The sequence below is a fragment of the Hordeum vulgare genome, unplaced genomic scaffold (assembly GCF_904849725.1).
Source record: "Hordeum vulgare subsp. vulgare unplaced genomic scaffold, MorexV3_pseudomolecules_assembly, whole genome shotgun sequence".
NCBI lineage: Eukaryota > Viridiplantae > Streptophyta > Magnoliopsida > Poales > Poaceae > Hordeum > Hordeum vulgare.
Genome location: NW_025422489.1, coordinates 385,001 through 392,500, shown reverse-complemented (window position 1 = coordinate 392,500; position 7,500 = coordinate 385,001). Strand labels below are relative to the sequence as shown.

At 43.3% G+C, this 7,500-nt stretch overlaps 1 protein-coding gene and 1 non-coding gene across 2 annotated transcripts in view; one reads left to right on the top strand and one right to left on the bottom strand.

Annotated features, from left to right (window-relative positions):
* Nucleotides 1-7,500, bottom strand: part of LOC123416997 (ATP synthase subunit 9, mitochondrial) — a 9,515-nt gene that overhangs the window by 730 nt on the left and 1,285 nt on the right. Inside the window, exon 1 of the mRNA XM_045106852.1 lies at nt 1-7,500. This exon is cut by the window's left edge and continues 730 nt beyond it; it is cut by the window's right edge and continues 1,285 nt beyond it. The gene's annotated coding sequence lies outside the window, so the exon portion shown is untranslated.
* Nucleotides 6,694-6,766, top strand: TRNAK-UUU. Its single transcript has one exon. It is a non-coding gene; the product is annotated as a tRNA-Lys (tRNA).

The following is a 7,500-nucleotide window of genomic DNA, read 5'->3' as shown; positions in this document are numbered from 1 at the left end:
GTGTTGTTTACTTTCAGTGTTGTTTATTGTTCACAGCTGGATTGAGCTCAGTTGAGAGTGTCATGCTCTGTCAATATCTGTTGCAGGAGTTGTCATTCTCTGTTACTAGAGTTGTCAATCTCAGATGCAGGAGTTGTCAGTTGCAGCCATTCTCGCTGTGTCAAGCTTGTGACTTGCGTTGTATCAGGTTGGTAACAGCTTGTATCTCGATAGGACTGAATGTAGCCAGGAGTTGTCTTAGGTTAGTCTAATGTGCCAAAACGTTAGTCAAACCACCTAGGTTGTGTTTGTTCTGGAGAGTTCAGCTAGTCCGAGTGATCTGGGTTATCCTACGTTTTATCCCTGTTTCGATCTTTTTTTCGACTATAGGGGTTTTGTAGCAGCCCAGCAGCATCCGTGTGACAGAGAGTCATATTAAGGATATAATAATGCTTTCCCCTTGAACCCCTTGCAGAAAAAGTAGGAAAATGGACTGAAATTGTTGGATAAGTGGATTTGCAGTATCTCAACAATCAGAACAGCGAATATTCCATCATCCAAACTAAGCTTCCTCAGATCCTAACCCATTGGTCATTATCGAGCCTCGTGACTCCGGCTGTGTTGATATCTTCGTATTACCTGTTATCATTCTATCTATCTGGTTATTGCTTTATGTGTTGGTTGGTATTGAACTATTTAAGTTTAAGTAGTATAGTTACTGATTCTATTGACTGAAGGATTGCTATTGCTGACATCTTCTGTGATGGAAGCCGAGGGAAAGGCCACCAAGAGATTCGGGTGGGTCGGCCTTCTATATTACCTAGTCGCCCGTTACGATATTCCTTTACGAGAATAGCCTACTTTCGCTTCTAAAGTGCCTTTTTTTTTTTCAACAACTCAATAGAACTTTTTTCTTTTTTCATATTATGTTATTTGCACTTTGGATTTTCCTCTCTCGCTCCTGGACTCTTGTTTAGCTTGTTAGAGGGAATGATCCGCCCGGGGATCCGGGTTTTTTCCTTCCTACGATGAAGGTGCCTTAAACCGAATGAATATCTCAAGCACTCGAGTAAGCTGTGGACGCACATTGAGGACGAAGGGAACGCGCTTCTGTCCTTCTGTCATTGGACTGATCATTTCTTTTTGCTTTCTAGGCCATAGATTAGTGAACTTTCTCTTCTAATGAAATAGATCTTTCAAGTTTTCGTATGAGTCTACTAGTCATAGGTTTCTATTTTGTTAGTTCTACCGGAGATAGGTATGGAAGCCACTATGAGTATATATCCAGGTATGCTTCTAACTTCACCTCACGCCATAAACGGAATCCCTATCATGAGCGCAACTGTATTTACAAGTTCAGTAGCCTGAGTGAGCTTTCTCCTCAATATGGATGTGGTGATTGTTCATAAACTCCTTGAAAATCAGACAGACTTATTATCAGTGCTCCAAGCTCCATGTGTTCTAGGGCTAAGACTACGTTGGTGTAGGCTCCCCTTATCCTTCCTCTGGCATTCGCTGATCGATTTCTAAATGAGTGGAATTTCTATTCTCTAACTGCTCAAATAGCAATGGTTTCCTGTTCCGCATTGACCCTAGGATTGGCGGCTTGGCTTAAAGAATATGGGATTCTCTTTCCGGTGGAAAATTTCATCTGAAAATGAGACTGAGACCTACTTTTCGAATTGTCAGAGGCTATGAGATCCACTTTCTTTTGGAAAGGAGAAGGGAGAAGCAGCATTTCAACTGTGTGAGGATGGACTCTAGACCCACTCGTTCTGATTCTGTGATTGCAATTTCTCAAAATGGATCATAAAGTTGATCCTGTTTACTAACTCACTCTCGAAGTAGAAGTACCGGACCAGGTAACCAGAAGATAAGGCCACTCGGCAAGACTGGACTAGTTTAACACGGCTATCTAGTGGAACACTATATATATAGGACTTGTAGAGCTTGAAAAAGCTTGTTTTGGTCTTTTTTTCTCTTTTCTGGGTACTGAACTTCATAGACAGACTTACCAACTGATGAGCCAAAGTAGCAAATTTCTTCTTCCTGGGAGGGGCGGACTCTACGTTGGTAGATCGAACTTTCATTTCTTCCTTCCATTTCATCTGTTCAAGTAGTCTCCTTTTCAAGTAGATACGCTTTGATACCAGACTGGTGTGCATTCTACGCTTACCCAGCGAGCGAAGGAGCGAGCCAATTCCTCTGTTCCGGTAGAGCCAATTCCTTTGAAGAATTGTTTACTTTCTTGTCTTTCCTCCAGTGAACAGAGTGGAAGACCAGGTATCTTCGTAGTTGGCTCTGGAATGATTGCTTGCAGGATTTCATATTTTCCAGTGATCAGCTTAGTTGGAAGAGATAGATAGGAGAAGCGAATGCCAGATGCGCGGTGTGCCAATCAATCCAATTTCGTGAGATCGAGTCAAGATAAGAAGGCAAAATTCTTTGGAGTAAAGTCGCCTGGAAGAAAGAATAGGAATTGATCTAGCTATAGTATAGATAGAGTGTCAGATGAAATGCTTGACAAGGCAAGGAAACAGAACTTCCACATCCTCTGTTCACACTACCTGGATTGGAATTGGTTCTATCGAGATATACTGACTTGAAACAGGAATTTCTTGGTAACTGCTGCTTCTTTGAAGCAAGTGCTTTCGGGTTGGCTCTTCTGATATGTGTATTTGCTACCCATACGGAACAATTTCATTGATGAAAGATGGATGGCTATTCTCCACATTTGCCAGCACAGTGCACTTTTTCTTCTATTTCGTGATTCCTTTCTTTCTGTCGCCATTTGAAAATGGATTTCTCCTCCTGGTTTTAGTCACACACGTCTTTTCCACCTAGGAAGGATGCCCCTACGATCATTCCATGCTCTGCCTTCGCCCGAGCGGTCCCCAGGGAAGGAAGCCAATAATGGGAGTGTCAGGGCGGAACTTCATTAATGAAAGGATTTGCACTGCCCCACCGTGCCGCAGGGACGAACTTCAATAGCCCATCATAGCACTCTCAGTCAGGGGGTTAGGGAACTCTTGAAGATATCGATAGAATAACATTTCTTTTTCATAAGTTTCAGTGGACGCAGAGCCAACAAGTGCTGTTTTTCAGCGTAAGGTCAGGTTACAGAAAGGCCTATTTTGATAAGCAAGGCATTGCAAACAAATAGGTAGAGCAGAGAGCTAACCTAAGGAGCGAGCTTGTTGTAGTTGGTCTAAAGGGGGAAATAAAGGACTGTCCCGCTACTACTTCCTTGATTCCCGGGAAAGAAGGAAGACCGAGGGTAACTAACTCTTCCTTCTGAAAAATCTATATCCCAGCTCGTTTTCATCGAGCCTTCCCCCCGTTTGGAGTATAGCCAAGTGGTAAGGCATCGGTTTTTGGTACCGGCATGCAAAGGTTCGAATCCTTTTACTCCAGAGCATACTTATTCTAGAAAATAGAAAAAGAAAAAGAAAGTCTCATCCCTAATAAATAAATGAAAGTAGATTTACATTCTTTTTGTATTTCTAGGGGGAATGTTGAGGCAAACTTACGATGCTGACAAGCTGGTTAGGTGCCGAGTTGGATTAGACATCGCAGGTTTCAGTTTAAGAATTGGGAAGAGGTTAAGAACCTAGTGGAATCCACTGCGAGGGGAAGTGCTGAAGTGAAGAAAAGCCCCAATTTTGGAGAGGATTGCATAATTGGAGAGTCGAATTGGAGCAAAGCCGTGATCTGGTAGGCGACTGGTACAAGTGCTAGACTGGAGCTAGACAAGAAGCGTTGAGCAGGAACTTGAGCAATTCAAGAAACCTTAGAAGAAACTGGATATGTGGCAACAAGAAGGGCTTAGCCAGAATCTTGAAACAGGTATGATACCGGCACATATCAGCCTGATGTGATGTACCTGAATTCATTCATGTTCTGTGGAGTCTTTCTTTTAATATTCTTATTTTTTCTCAGTTTAATTAGGAAGCAAATGCGGTTTCAAGATGAACTCAACCTCGAAAAGGAATTCAATTAGCTGTGCAGTTAGCCCTTTTATCTTTAATAATTGGTTGAAATGGATATTGCCTGTCACTTGAAAATAAGGTTGTTTCATTTAGAATTCAGCAAGTTTCTTAGAAAATTGTTGTTAAACAGGTTGACGTTCCACTGGGAATGGAATAACAAAGGCTTTTGGCAGTTTGTGGATCGAGATGTGATTCGCTTTTTGAGTAATAGTTTCTTTCATTTGGTGTGCTCTTCCTGGAACCGGTAATAGGAAAAATTTGGTGCATTCTACTTTGCTGTTATGGTATTTACAATCCTTGAATTGTTTGAACCTGACTCTCATTATCTGTCTTCATGGTCTGGAGGGTATTTTGGATATCGTGGAGGTAACTGACGATGAATTCGTCTCTTGCCTCACCGATCTGAACACGGAGTTTCCGAAGCTACAAGAGTGCTTGGTTAAACGGTGCCATTAAGTTTCAACTGTCTTTAAACTTACTACTTCAAGTGCAATTATCAACTCCTTGCAAAATTGTTGGCTTTCTCATCTACAAAAGGCAACTCTGGTATTCAAGGAAACAGATAATTAGGTTCCACTCACTACGTCAACTAAAGCAACTGCATCTGGAGCACTTACCAGGGAAAATAGAATAAATAATGACGTAGTACGAGGGGATTTTTTTTCTCACTATTGCCATCCTGTGTTCAGTTCCAATTTCGTAGTAGGAGACAGACTCAAAGTCAATAGATTCCTGTCCTTTTCTATAGAAATAGGCTTGGTCAAGTGCTTAAAAAAGAGGTGACCCGAATGATTTCAATGAATTGCTATTTGGTCAGATTGGAACAATTGGATTCGAAAGGAAAGAAAGACTGTGAACGAAGAGGGCCGCCCATGATCGATTGGATTCGGCAAATAAAGTAGAGGGCCCGCCCGTGTCACCACCAGTCCACCGAACCAGCTGTAGATCGCTAACTCTCTTGTCGACGCCCGGAACTTATGTACGAGTTAAGAATGAATTGTTCCCGAGTAGAGAGGGCAGGATAAGGATTCAGTAAGAAGGAGAGTCTACTTATGGAAATGCCATCCTCTCTTTCCTCAGTAACGGAGTGACTAGCTACCCCGACTTTTTATTCCAGTTCCATTCTTACTGGTGCAGGAGTCCAAAGTGCATCTTCCAACTCCCTAACTGCGTCTTCCATGAAGTTCGGGAGACCCCTCACGTGCCGCTGCCCGTGAGACTCGCCTTTGTACACTTTGCGCACCGCTTCGACTAGACCCCGCTACTACCTCGTATCCAAATACCTGCGATCTAGCTCATTCTTTTTTAAGCCCTGCAAGCCTAATAGAACCTTGTTTCCTGGGCCAAGTCAGCCTATAAGTAAGTAGGGCTGAAGACAATTTGTTTGTTAGTTTTTCAATCTTCTTCCTTCTATGCTTAGAGTAAGTGGAAATGACCTCCTTGATCAGCAAGTAAGCGAGCGGTAGTTCAGTCTCCGACAAGTGAGGCCGAATAGCCCCTGGTGTCCTTTTCCTTCTAAACTAGCTGCTCTCGCTTGACTCTTCTAGTGAGCAAGCAAACTGGTCGGGGAACAGGGTCGGATCAAAGTAAGGAATGGGAATAGCACTCACTCGTTGAAGGTAAGCCAGAAACAGGGGTTGTCCTCTCCCTTACTTAAGTCCTAGTCCATCTTTTCGTGCCCCAAAGGGGAAGTCAAGCAATAATGAGGGAACTTGACCCACACCTGACGAAAGAGTTTGGTAGCTCGAAGGAAGCAGAAGCAAAACCTGCTTTCTTTCTGTCCCAACCTCCAAGGGTTCCTCCCTGTATGACATAGTCCATTGGATTGGGGCAATGGTACGCACCTATGTTTGGTGTCCCCTCTCTCACTTCCTCGTCAGATCCTGGTCCCAAAGGGCAATACATTGAGTCGGAAAGACGGGGGGGGGCTTTCGTAAATTCCATTCTGTAGCCGAACTAGCCCCTGGATCAGCTCTCATAGTGGGAGAATCAGAGTCAAGTTAGGCGCAAAAGAGGGGGTTGACATCATTCGTCGTGATTGGATCAATCAGACTCCCCCACAGGAAATGCCAAGGGGCGCCCTTTCTCATTATCATCTACCGCCCATTTCTTCATCATCTGCTGCTGCCTTAAGTGCGTAAAGTAGGCTCAGCTTCTTAGGTTTCTAAATATCTTGTAGTAGCCGAAGGTAGTCCAGTCCGCTTGTTAGATTGAATTGAATCTTATATAACCTACGTAGCTAAAGAGAAAATCATAATAGTCTAAGTGGACCTCTCAAAGGTATAAATAAGTAGACATTAGTCTTACTGGTTCGGTCTTTTTCTTTTTTTGTTATGATGCCCACATTTCATACTTCTCAATTCTTATTTATTCAAGGGTTCGTATGTACTGAGTGACTCTAGGTCTATTCAGATGCAGCTTCAAGAGAGCTTTATTCGGCCTTTGTATGACCGTCTTCCCTTCCTGTCTATCTCCTTCGGTCAGGTAGTTCTGCTTCCGATGCCGGAGGAGCAGGGTGGGATAGAAGGGTAGTTTCTGAGTTCGAGCTACTGTAGTCTCCCCCGTTGACCTTCTTTTTTAGATAGAATCCTCAATGAGTGGAAAGGACTCCCAAACTTGCTCCACAGTACTATACCATACAGAGCCGCGCCCTTGTGATATGATAAGAAGAAAAGGGGCCAGGCCGCCCTCTTTTCTTTTCCGCACCAAGCCTTCTTGTAAAATCGGGTGTATAGCTCAGTTGGTAGAGCATTGGGCTTTTAACCTAATGGTCGCAGGTTCAAGTCCTGCTATACCCAAAACAAAAAAAACCACTCTTGTATTCGTAAGGATGCATAGTAGCCTTCAAAGAGCACTCTTTGGCCTTGAGAAAAGCCCCTTTCTCATCAACATCTCGACTTCGCTCGTTGTTTGAGGTAAGTATAAAGGAGATCAGATCTGTCCCGGGAATCGAAGGATACAGAAATATGGAATCGAGCACAGATTATAGGAAACAAGCAAACAGAACAGGTTGGATCCCATCTTTAACTGCACAGAGCAGCAGCCTACTATTGATTGATGATCTTACCTTCCTGAGAGTCGAGGAACAGCAGATGAGATAGCCGAAAGGGGGGACCCCGGGTAATAGGTTTCCTTTTCCGGTTTAGGCTTGAGATAAATCAGGAACTGAACTTAGCACTCCACAAGTATGGATTGGATTGTTTCATTCTGATACCAACTTTCATGCTGGAAGATAAGGTTGCCATACTGGGAAAGGGGGAAAGGAAATAGGATCCCCTCTCTTCTCTACAGGAATGAACTTCTCCTCGCCGACCACTGGCACTATACTTAGGTTAGGCGCAATAGGTGACTTAGGTTGGGTTGTCTGGATCAATCCTACAACGAATAGCTCTCTTTCCTTTTAATGGAACACTCACTAGATTCTGCTAAATAAGGATAACTGCAAAGATAAGCCGGGTCATCCGAAAATCCAGGAAATATTTCCTTGATTTTCTGCATGGCATATTTCCTATCATTTCACAACCTACTTGTT